We start from the raw sequence: 6,000 nt of genomic DNA, 5'->3' as shown, positions 1-6,000 counted from the left end.
CACTCATGGAAGGGTCCTAACTTACATGCTTTGAATTGTTTTCTGAAGTCTCTCTCTGTTACCATTCATCAAGAAAAATGAGTGCATATGCACATGTAAGGTAAAGGTAGTAATTAATTTTTTAACTTTCTTGTGTAATGTGACTTAGAAAAAGGATTTTCTAGCAAGCAAAAGGCAGCTATAATTTGCTAGTAGCACTCATTTCCCATAAGAAACACATAATGCATGTACTTTATGGTCGGCACCAATGACTGGTTAAGGAGTTAGTTTTGACTTTAAAAAAACAAAGATATTTTGAAGATTTATTTGCTTTTCCAAAGTGTCTTTTATATGAGGTTTATAATTATGGCTATGGAGTATGAAAACAGAGAGGGCTTTAAGAAAACATTGATTATTTTATTAGAAAATGCATATCACCAAGAACATGCATAATTAACTTTGTAACTACAAACACGGTAATACAATCATTGGAACATCATAATAAAATACACAGTAAGTAGAAGAGAAAAAAATATTGTCATTTGCACCTAACTGAAAATTGCTAAGTAGAAATGTCTCCCAAAGTGTGTGTCATACTGGGAAACATAAAAGCTATAAGGTCACGTACTAGAAGATAAAATCTGCACAATTTCATTCGTCATCTAAAAATCTTAGAATTAGTGTGGGTTGAAGCGAAGTGGCAGTGAGTTGCGCTCCATTTGACCAAAAGCTTTTGAGAACAGTAAAAGCAGTTTAATTATATTCAGATGCTATGGTGATATTTGGCAGTAGAAATACCTTGGTTAAGTTATATTTAGAGATTAGGTTAGACTAAAATAGACAGATGGGAGATGGGGAGGGGGTGGGAAAGAGACCGATAAAATGCAAGTAAGTTCTAGCTCAGACCTTTAATTAATTAGCCTGGAAAAGAAATTGCAGTAGAACAGATTGAAAGATTTAAGAGAAGCACGGTGACCTCTGAAACAGTTAATCTTTGCAGTTAGATTAGACCTCACGGTTATTCAAAGATTCTTGGAATCCTCTTTCCCTGTTTTCATGGGTTCTTCATTTAGGTGCTATAAGCTCCTTCAACACACAGAGACACGACATTCCTTAAATGACAAAAAATCATAGGCAATTACACTGCACACAGGAGGTAATTCCTTATAAATCTTTCACTAAGAAGGCAAACCTAATGAAATTGTACACGCAAGTGATGCTTTTACTCGAAACGTGTTGGGTCATGTGCTCTCTTCCACAACACCACACAGGGAAAGCAAAACATTCAGGAAAGCAAAAATGTGCCAGAGGAAGAGGAGTGTAAAAGCAGTAATTTCCCCCAAACACTCCTTCCTGATCAAGCACCACAGCCTTCCGCAGGGTGGTGGGGGTGGTGGGTGCGTGGGTAGGGGAGAAGAGGAAAACCTCGGGGTCTCCAAAACATCATTCCCTTAAGACTGAAGGCAGACTTCTAACTGCAACCCAGCAGCAATTTTCATTCACAGCCTCTGTCACGAGGGACTGGAACATGCTCCCCGAGGGAAAAAGAAGTCCCTGGGAGGATGGAAGAGGCTCCCGCTTTCTTGCCAAGGTCCCACCATCTGCACAGTATACTTGTTTCATGGTGTGAAGAAACACTTAGCCCTTCTCCTGCCTCTGGCAGGAAACATTTTAGGTTAAAACTTGCAGAATTTCTTTGTTCCAGAAAATGCTGCATGACGTTTTGAACCTTTTGATGATGACATGCAATTGTTTTTCCCACTAATCTAACTTTGAACGAGAGGTTTCTTAACAGCGAACACAGTTCTGTTGATGCCTGCCATCTAAAACCTTTTCTAAAGCTCACAATTTTACCCTAGATAGCTCAGCAGAAAGCCCAGGAAGAAATAATGCTTGCCAGGGAACAACGTGTAGTCCAATCTCTTGAGTTTCCATGGGTTTGGAGTCAGTGTTACACCCTGGAGGTAGCACTGTACAGTATTGCAGACAGCACTTTTCTTGCCAGTGAAGCTGCCTGTGAGATGAGATAAAACTGAGGACCTGACCACTTTGTGAGTGGTATGGATCCCCCGGGACTTTTTGCAATAATGAAGTTGTTGGCTCTGAAGCCCGTGTTTGTCCAGCTACAGGAAAGTGTGAAAGAGAAAAGCCAAACCTGCTAGAGGAACATTCATCAATATTGTTGCAACATTTGCAAGGCATTTAAATAGTATGTTGTGAAGGGCAACCAAGAATCCTACATGAATTAGGCTGTCATTCCAACTCAGGTAATTAGTTCCTATATACCCCCTTTCCAAAATCCCCTGGAAGTCCCCCTGTAACCTGGCAGGTGGTTATTCAAGCTAGAATTACCAGAAAATAGGAGACAAGAATGGTTAAGAGTGATTCTCCCACAGAACACACAGTGTTAGTTGTCATAAAGGCAGTCACAAATTTGAAGCCTCTTCACTACAGAGCCTGTAATCTGGAAAGAAATACGAAATGTTTAGAGAGGGTTAAGCAATGTATACATTCATTAAATATATTCACAGTTAAAATATTAAATGAAACGACAATTATTTCCAACTGCTTTCAACTTTGTTCTTGATAATTACACATGACTGTAAGCATCTATGCACATTTAAGGAAAATTGCGTACCGCAAAGTGACATTCCAATTATTTAATTTAATTTAATAATTTAATTACAGTGGGAGTCAAGGCTCGGAGTGAAATTACACTAAAACCTAGACCAACAAAGATATGAGCCTCAGCCTGAACAGCTTAAACAGACACCTGAAGCACAGCAAATCTACCTTTATTTTTTTGTTTCCTTCTTTTAGATTGGTTAATTACAGCAGCACATGAGATTTATGAACAGTTTAAAAATATGGTAGAAACGATCTGAAAGGACAGACAAAGCCTGGCTTCTTAATTGATGTAATCTAATAAAAATGAGGCAGAATTATAGTCACTATACTTCGGAATGCTTTGGGGCAATTTTTTCAACAGAAGGACAGGTTTATAAACACAAGCTCTTCTACAAACTGCACTCTCCCTAGATAAACAGGACACAGAGACGTCCTGGGTGCATATGTTTGTTCAAGGATCGCCTGAACCCATCAGATTAGGACTTTCAGCAGCAGTAACCTGCCTTACTGGTCGAAGGAGAGCTGTCTCTAGTTACACTTAGTCCTCCAAGAGTGCGACAGCTGTTGTCTGGACCAACTCTGAGCAAGGAACAACAATTTCCAGAGCTAAAACCCCAAATCTTCACAGCTTGAGGACAGGATTCGGGCTTTATAATTAACAGTTGTAATGATAATATATGCTGATGAATGGATGTGAATTGAGACACAGAAGTTGTCTAGTGACTCTACTGAAAACATAACTAGCATTTTTATGACTACGTTAATAGGTTTTCTGAGTGGAATTGCTTTTGCAGAAGAAAAAGGCTCCTACACAATACAAACCTGCAATTTTCCTCATTCATCATCCTGTATTTTTGCATCAGATAAACCTTAAGGATAACTGTAAGTCTAGATTAATTTAGCCAGGCAGATATCGCAGATGAGAGAGTTTCGGCAACCATTCTGTAAAGCACAGTGTTTTTATCAAGCACATAGATGTAGTTTCCAAAAATATTTTCCCGATGACATCCATAGGGCTAGAATCAGTAACCCTGGCCAAAAGCTCCCATTTTCTTCCACTTCCAGCACAGCTTTCTGAATTCCTCATGTTTCCAACATATCCTGGTGGCTTTATTCCATTGAGCAAGTTCTGCACTTTTGTCTCCAGCATCCGTAGGGTAATATGAAGAGCCCTCACCCAGTGGCCATCCAACCTCCAGTGTGGCAGCTTTATTTAGGTTTCTACCTCATGATCTAGACAAAAAAAGGACTGGTGCTGTAAAAAAAATTCTAGCACCATCAACCAAGTTACAGCATAATAAATAAAAGAAACATTTTAATTTTTAAACATTTTTTTTAAAGACATAGTGTTATTTACTTTTTGTAAAAGAAAATAAGTTATACTGGTTTTGAGAGTTTGTTCTCTCAGATCTCCGCACCAATAACTGGTCAAGGCAACTCTGGAATATCTCTGCTTCGTCTCTTGTTCACAAAATCAGTGAAAGATAAATGTGGAAGATGAATGCTGGTACCCCCAGCTGTCAGCCCAACATTGCATATTGGTACCATAAAAGCTTCTCTGGCTGCCCTGGTTTTGCAAACCCGGGTCTTCAGTTGTAGTTCCCAAGGAAAGACTGATTCCTGCATCCCAATGACTTAAACTAACGCTTACAGCAAGGACTTCATCCACTGCGCGTTTTAATCTAGGAAATATACTATCTCAAGTTAAACATTTTAATGCTTCTTCATTTGGGAAGCACAAAATGAGGATTTAGCAGACCTCACATCTGTACTCTAAAATTCAGAAGGACTTCTAAAAGGGCATTATTTAAGGAAAATAACAAAGTTACATAATTTGGTGTTCCAGTACAGTGTTATTCTTGCTCCCCCATGGCATGTTAGAAGATGAGAAGGAAGAAACCTGATGGACTTCCACAAGAGACTCGCAATTTGCTCACCGCCAGCTGTTCGGATGCTATTGACTAATGCTTAGTGGCCAACTGTGACGAACCTTTTAATTCCATCAAAGCATACTTTTGTTCCCAGCGACATCGTAAGCAACAACCCAACAGAGTGATAAAAAATAACCGTAGCTTCTGTGTCACTGCACATCAAGAACATTCTGAACTGCAGTTCTTGTGCTGGAACGATAAATCTTGTGACCGTTAAAAGAAATAGCGGCGCAGCGTTGATTTTAAAATACTATGCATTGAACAGCAGTGATGCGCTGGGCAGACGGACGATAATGCCACTCACTCTCAGACTTTCCAAATAAAGTTAGAAATAGTAAAATGCAGATATATGAGACGCAAGAAAAGACACAGAGGATGTAGACTCCAAATACTGGAAACGTGTGCCTTTTAATAAATCCGAACCAACAGTTTAGACCCGAGGTCTACAGCCTGAGGGTCAAACCCTGACCCGGCAAACTACCGCTGCTCTGTCCCCGAGGTGCGACGTGGCGCTGGAAGACCCAGCTCCGCTTCCACGGCCCGGGTGCCCCTTGACTTTTAAGCCGCCGCTCCCCTCAACCGAGGACGCCGCGCCGTTTCTGCGCTTCGCCGCCCAACGCCAGGTCCACCTCGGGAAGGCAAAACCGAGCGCGCCCATCCATCCACCGCGCCCCGCCGGCCCCTCCACCTCCACCGACCCAAAGCCGAGGCGCCCGGCGCTCTGCCGAGCGTCGACGGGACGAGGCCTGCCGCCTCTTCACCCCGAGAAGAATTTATAAAAATTTTCATCCCTCTGTGAAACGCTTCGTCAGCGCCTCTCGACTCTCACCCCCCCCCCGGGGGAAAAAAAACCAAACCAACCAAACAAAAACCCCTAAAAACCCCAAACGGGGGTGTTCTTCACCGAGCCACCTCAGCGCCCGGCTGCGGCGGTGGGCCAAGCGCGGGGTTGGCGGGAAGCTCCTCCCCAGGGGTGTAGCACAGGAAGAGGTGGCGGTCGGGGGAGCTCCCTGCGAGCCCGCGGAGTTGCCGTTAACCCGTTTTACTACGTGTGTGTCTTATATTACAGCCATGCTGCACATCAGCGGCCAGAGCGAGGGGAGAGGGGAGGAAAAGCCTGTTTACACAGACTGCAAACCGCCTGGGGAATAATGCAGGAAAGGAAGTGAGCCGGCTCTCTGTCTGACTGCTCTGACTTCCTGCTCGCTCTCTCACACGGGCACACACACACACACACACACACACACACCCCGGCCGAAAAAAAAAAAAAAAAAAAAAGAAAAAAGAGAGGGGAGAAAAAAAAAAAAATCAGGATCTCGTTACAAGAGCAACAGAGCGTTTGCAGAAGACTGTCAGCATGGAGAACCGGGGGATTTTACTCAGCTCCCTCTAAACTACCAGGAGAGAGCGGAAAAGTCCCTCAGGCTCTGGGTAGGTACAAGTGCTGTTGCGCCCGCCCCGG

The 6,000-nt window shown here is 42.8% G+C and overlaps 1 protein-coding gene across 1 annotated transcript in view; it reads left to right on the top strand.

The window, feature by feature from the left end:
• Nucleotides 1-5,493: 5,493 nt before the first annotated feature.
• Nucleotides 5,494-6,000, top strand: part of ELK3 (ETS transcription factor ELK3) — a 39,593-nt gene continuing 39,086 nt past the window's right edge. The window contains exon 1 of the mRNA XM_030003143.2: nucleotides 5,494-5,969. The gene's annotated coding sequence lies outside the window, so the exon portion shown is untranslated. The remainder of the gene's footprint in view (nucleotides 5,970-6,000) is intronic.

Source organism: Aquila chrysaetos, chromosome 26 (genome assembly GCF_900496995.4).
Source record: "Aquila chrysaetos chrysaetos chromosome 26, bAquChr1.4, whole genome shotgun sequence".
Taxonomy (NCBI): Eukaryota; Metazoa; Chordata; class Aves; order Accipitriformes; family Accipitridae; genus Aquila; species Aquila chrysaetos.
The sequence above is the reverse complement of the archived record's forward strand: the minus strand, read 5'-3'. Positions and strand labels throughout refer to the sequence as shown.